Genomic DNA, 6,528 nt, shown 5'->3' with positions numbered 1-6,528 from the left:
ATCAAAGACCTCTTTTTGCACTGATTTCTGAAGCACAGTCAGCATGACATTTTTATTGAGAATGGTTATTTCTGCGATGGCTTATACCTGTTATCTCTGATTTCCCTTGGATGACTTGTATCCCAGAAGAAATTTGTTTTTATAAGATGATGTTTTTACCACCTCTGGTAGGCTAAATGTAGCCTCCAAAAGGATCACCATATCTGAATCCCTGGACCACATGTTATGTGATAAAATAGAATTTGCAGATGTGACTAAGATTTTGAGGTAGCAAGTTCATCAAAGATTATCCAGAAGGCTGTGACATACAATCACAAGTGAGAGGCAGATGAGACTGAATGAGGACAGAAGAAGGCAACATGACTGTGGAGGCAGAGATTGGAGCGATGCACCGCAAGTCAAGGCATCCCAGTAGCCAGGAGGAGCTGGAGGAAGCAAGAAACAAATTGTCCTCAAGAGCCTTTGAGGGGACTGTGGCCCAGCTATACCTAAATTTTGGCTCAGTGAAACTGATTCTGGACTTCTGGCCTCCAGAGCACCTACAGAATAAATTACTGTTGTTTTAAGCCACCCAGTTTGTGGTGATTTGTTACAGCAGCCCTAGGACATTTATACATCACTCGTTGCTCCCTATGAAATATATGAAATTACAAAGGAGTCCATTTAAAAAATTATTTATTCTTAGAGAGAGGAAAAGTGAGGGAGAAAGAAAGGGAGGCAAACATTGACCGGTTGCCTCCTGCATGCACCCGAACTGGGGACCGGGCCTGCAACCCAGGCATGTACGCTGACCGGGGAATCAAATTGGTGACCTTTCACTTTGTGGGATGACACCCAACCAACTGAGGCATACCAATCACAGTCCATTGCAGCGCTCTAAATTCTGTTCCTTAAATATCTTCCCAGAGGTGGTGCAGCCCCCAGTAAACATGCACAAAACACGTTAGAAATCTTTGTGTTTTATGGGTGTGAAAATTTGAGTATCATATGTTTGTTGTCCTGGGGAGAGAATAATAAAACAAAAATAACATTCTCATACTTGAAGTATTTATATTCTATCCAGGACATACAACAAACCACACACACACAGCACTCACACAGCACCCAGGGTTTCCTCAGACTGCACTGTGAGGTACACACTTTGAAATATGTCAGAATTCAGAGCACATAAACATGGAACTCTAGCTTGACTCTCCCCCCCACTCACACCCTACCCCCACCACCCTTTAGAGATAATCGTACTTGTAGAAAGGAAAATAATAAAGAGTCACAGATAATAGGGCCTCAAAGAGCTCAAAGAAATAGGTTAATCTCTCTGTGGATCCTGGCTTGTCATAAAATATCAGTGTGCACTAGCTTCTCTTTCCTTTCCTTGGTTAAAAATGTCCCTTTATTGTCAAGGTCTAAAAAAAGTCAAGACATAACAAATGAATCCGCAGTGATGTTTGAAAAATATGCCCTGACACATTTGGAACATTCCCACTGTTCAAAATCTGCCAGCTAAGAGAAGCTGATTAGAGCCCCTGATGGCCCGCGGGGAGCCCCGTCCAGGTGCCTGTTACCTGCTGCTGTCAGCTCTGCCTTGGGCCAGCATGAGCAGAGTGTCCAGTTGCTTCTCATCTTTATGTAAACACCAGGCCGGGAGGCAGCCGCTGCTGCTGATAGAAACACGAAGCAAGGTCGTGCTGCTGGAGACGAGGCCGGGGCCCCTCCCCTTCTCCTGCTTGGCGTGAGACTTTAGTTGGGCCTCTTCAGTGATGAAAGCATCATCCTTTTCTTAAAGAAATACCTTGACTTTGGTAGTGTTTTTGTTCCTTCACCTGGAATCAGAAAAGATCCACTCTACACACTGCCCTGAAGCTCAGAACTGAGAGAGACTTAAAGTGATCATCACTGTTGATACCTGCATTTTAAATTGAAAGGACAATTCTAAGCTTGGCCAGAGCCCTACATTCCATCGCAGGTGGTGGATTTGAAGTGTATTTTCCATCCACATTTCATTTCTGAGGGTGAAAAAAAAACCCTGCCAAATTTCATTTAGCAGGTATCATTTCTTATACTATAATCTGTTATGAATCAAATAATTAATGTGATTATAAATAATACAGCATAGGAAAAGTTTTTTAGGAATGAAATAAGTCACAGTGAAACAAGTGTTGCTGTCAGCCATGGACAAAGTGGTCGTGATCCATGGGGCAGAGAAATCCTCATGAGGGAAAATGAGATTCATAAATATATTCATTTATTTAACAAAAGACTTACTAGTGCCCACTCTATGAAAGCGTTGTGTAATGTCTTAGGAATACAATGTGGGAATAAGACAGATCTGTGACTGTTCTTGAAGAATTTAAAGCCTAATTAATTGAAAGACTAATAGGAGAGACAGACAAATAGCAATTACCAGTTGGTGCCCCGATAAGGTGCAGTAGGAAAGCCTCTGACCCAAACCTGACCTGTAGTCAGGCTTTGCAAAGGAAGTAATAATTTCTTAGAACTCAGGGGATGGGTACAGTGTAAGCAGTGGTTTGGTGGTAGGAGATAACCTGAAACATTCAAATACTGGAATAAGATCATGCTGGTTGAGAGACGAGGCTCTGAAGGTAAAAAAAAAACAAAAACCTCTTTATATGTATTTTGTGAGTAAAAGTGATGAAAGTTATGAAATGACATTAAGCTTGGGGTAGTGCTGCAATCCAGTTTACCCTCTAGAAAGAGCTCTCTGTCTACAATGTTGCTGTACATTCTCGTACAGTACTGGAGATTCTGTGGCGAGAGGTGACGGTGGCCTGGGTGATGGTGGTGATAGTGAGGAAGCAGACAGACGGATGACATGAGGAATATTTAGGAGAGATATTTGTCAGCCTTGATAAGTGAGTGGGCATGGGGTAAAAGGAGAGGGGTGAGTCAAGAAAGACTCCTCATTTTCAGACTTCACTATGGAGCAGGTGCAGTTACTGAGCTCGGTTTCATACGAATGAACTGAAGGTGTCTAAGTTATGTTGAGGACGAGATGTTCAGCAGACAGGTGGATAAACAAGTTATTTTATCCAAATCTCTCTCAGGAGAGAGATTTAGGCCAAAGGAATAGATTTGGGAGTTGTCGGCATGCGGTCAATAATGGCAGCCATTTGGAGCCAAAGCCATTGCTCAAGGAACCTTGTAGGTGAAGGAGAGATGACAACCTGGAACAGACCCCTGAGCAAAATGGTGTTTTAGGGGCTGAGAAGAGAATTCTGCACAAGTGTGTATCATGGATGCCAAAAGCAAAGAGTGTTTTGGGGAGGGTGGCTGGCGTGGGCACAAGTGCCGAATGCAGCCTCCCGCAGGACCGATGCGTTTACTACCCAGGGCAGGGCCCCTCCTCCATACGGTGGAAAAATTTTCAGTCATCATCATGTAAAAATCAATAATCATCTTCATTTCATGATTTGTTCTTTAATTTTATTTCTTTATTTTAAGATTTTATTTATTTTTAGAGAGAGGGGAAGGAAGAGAGAAAGAGAGGGAGAGAAACATCAGTGTGGGATTGTGTCTCATGTGCCCCTTACTGGGGACCTGGCCCGCAACCCAGGCATGGGCCCTAGACTGGGAATTGAACCGGCAACCCTTTGGTTTGCAGGCCCATGCTCAAAATACTGTGCTATATCAGCGAGGGCTGTCCTTTAATTTTAAAATGAGCGCATTTTTTAACGTGAACAATTTTCAATTTTAAGGGTATTATGTCAACTCAGTAAACTACTTCAGGTATAGATTAGAATTTGTATTTACTGAGAAAATAAAATCTCGTGGGTCTGTCTGTGTTTCGCTGTTTCCAATTTTAAGTACAAATAAAAACTCCTAATGCGGCAATGTGAAATAACAGAATTAAAAGAACTCCATTTCTGTTTCTTCATCTTTGCAGTTGTGTTGTCATGTTTACTTTGTGCTGAGTAAAGAAAGACGTGAATGGGTCGGAGACACAAACCATGCTCTACGCAAGCCGGAGTGAATTGGAATGATCGTGGATTTACTCTCCAAACGAACACGTGTCTCTGAGCCCACGTGTGTCTGAGGTGAACTTCCTAACTGCGGACTCCCAAAATTAACTTTAGGATACAATAAAATATTTGTTAAAGAATATATAATAAAAATGCATTTATTTGAATTTTGCATACATATATGTATCTATGTAACAAACTGTAATATACATATATAGCAACAATATGTTATTAAAATACAACAAGAACTATGGCAACTGTGTGGCACTTAGATAAAGAAAAGCATTTGGGGAGGAATATTTTATACTTACGTTGTCTGGAATAATAAAAAATGATCAAGTTTTGTAAGTTTTTATTACTATTTTAAAAATCTTTACAGAAAATGCACCCCCTTAATGACAATACCCAAGATGTACTCTACTCTCACTGGCCAGCTTTGGGTACACTACTGCCCTAGATGATAAGTTAAATGAGGCCTGGAAATTTCTCATGTGTTTGGTCATAAGAAGGTCATTGGTGACTTTGACAAACTGAGTTTCAGAGGAGTGGTGAGGTGAAGCCATATCACTTTAGGCTGAGAAACCACAACTAGAAAATCAGCAGGGCAGCCACGTACCTCACTGGCCTAGCCCCTCCAACTCCCGGGTCACTGTTCATCGCTTCCCCTTCACCCCGCCTGCACATTCTGTTTCCCAGGCATATCGACCTTCTCTACTCTTCCCTGAGCACACCGAGACCTTGCCCGCTTTTGGCAATCTGGTGATGAGCCACAGTCCCAGGAGAATTTGGTCACTGGCAGATAATTAGCTCAATCTGAAAATGATTATGATTTTATATATAACACCACTCAGTGCATGGTTCTAACTCAGACTTTTCAGCTCTGGGTGCCGCGCCTCTATCAGGATTTCCCTGGCTCTGGTGCTGTGGGTCTCTGGCACTGTAACATGAGGGGTGTTTTAATTTTGTAGGTGAAAGGGAGCAACTCCAGGTTTCTGCACATCACTTTTGTCAGCTCAATCTAGAAAATCAGTTGAGTGAAGCAGGAGTTATTGTTGCTTTAATCTGCCCTGCTTGTCCAAGAAAGGTTCTGTTGGATTTTCAAAATGAATGATTCAGATGCTCCTAAGTGTTTACATCTGTTGGAAGAGATTGATATTTTAGGATGCAATTTGATATATTCCTTTTCTCAGTACCTCAGCCCCTCTTTTCTTGTGCTTTGTTACATGTTCAGTGACATGAAACCACGTGGCACTAGTCACGCCAAATATCTACAAGCACGTCGTTATGGACTCCAAAGTCAGTCGCTTGCCTGTGGTCCAGAAGGAAAACTGGGTTGTGACTTCATTTCCTACTGCTTCAGACCTAGGGTTTCCTCAGCCCTGCCTTTACCAGTTTCTGAGTACCATGTTTATTTGTTAAGTTTAAAATGGCACTTTTTTATATGTATTGAGCACTAGCAATGTGAACTTACAGAGACATGTTGATAATGAAACTACTTGAGACTGGTGTACTGGATGGAAAATTGAGCACTTGATTCTGAATATTTGTTTTCAGACTTTGCCAATGGAGCTCCCCAGCCTACTTAATGCAGATTCACTCTGCTTCTAACAAGAGCCATTTAAATATTTGCAGTGCAGTTCTCTTTAGTGAGTTCACTTGAATGAATAATTGAATAAATAGTAAAGGGACCAATTTATGTAAAGGAATAGTAACATTCCATAATATCACTTTAAGTACATATAGAAACCTTTATGACTTTTAAATATTAGAAAATCTCAACAATGTGCAGCTGGTGAGTGAAGCCCTTTTGATAATTGAATATTTTTCTGGGATACTTAGCTCTAGATTTAACAGCTGTCCAGTTGTTGGCAGCAAAATGGCACCAGGTGTTAGGCCAGTGGAGACGGACCAGACCTCAGTTCAGCAACATCAGTACTTGAGTTCTAGCTAAGAAAGAATTCAGAACCAAGACTCAAATACAAGCCAAAGTTGACATAGAAAGTCACAGAGGTAGAATAAGAAGCCATCGAAGAAATTACCTCAGAAAACAAGCAACAGAGACAAAAGAAGGGTCCTTGGAGCTTAGGAGCAAGAAAAAAGCAAGAAAACCTCACCTGGGTCAGGAAGGGCTGGGGAAATGTGCGGGTGTGCTCCCTAGAGACAGCCTTGCTGGGTCCTCTGATTTAAGGGCTTCCAAGGGTGGGGATTTTAGGGGAGGATTCAATAGAATATTCATCAGCTTTCCAGGTATGTCATCTCAGGGTCAGGTCTCCACCTCCACTGATTTGTTGATACTAGACAAGGGGTCATTCATCATTGCAGTTGGTCCCAATATGAGCCGTGGCATCACTTGGTCTGATTTCGCTGCTTTACTGGGCCTGGAGCTCAAACATAACTGAGGTCTAAATATATTTTATAACTCAGAACCTCATTGTCCGGGGGTCTTAATGCTTAAGGGCTATTCTCTGGCCTCCTTATTTGTTCCCCCTCCAGAGGGGTCTAACCTGTATGACTAGCAACATGCAAGAGGGGGAAAGGTGAGGGGAGGATT

General features: G+C 42.1%; 1 long non-coding RNA gene across 1 annotated transcript; it reads right to left on the bottom strand.

The window, feature by feature from the left end:
• Nucleotides 1-368: 368 nt before the first annotated feature.
• On the bottom strand, nt 369-1,698 carry LOC128627753 (uncharacterized). The gene is made up of 3 exons (XR_008392049.1): nt 1,563-1,698; nt 854-999; nt 369-425 (listed from the first exon to the last, which is right to left on the bottom strand). It is a non-coding gene; the product is annotated as an uncharacterized LOC128627753 (long non-coding RNA).
• Between the last annotated feature and the right edge of the window lie 4,830 nt (nt 1,699-6,528).

This window comes from Artibeus jamaicensis, unplaced genomic scaffold (assembly GCF_021234435.1).
Source record: "Artibeus jamaicensis isolate MK-2021 breed Jamaican fruit bat unplaced genomic scaffold, CSHL_Jam_final contig_466, whole genome shotgun sequence".
NCBI classification, from domain to species: domain Eukaryota; kingdom Metazoa; phylum Chordata; class Mammalia; order Chiroptera; family Phyllostomidae; genus Artibeus; species Artibeus jamaicensis.
Note: the sequence above shows the minus strand (reverse complement) of the source record. Positions and strands in the feature narration are given on the sequence as shown.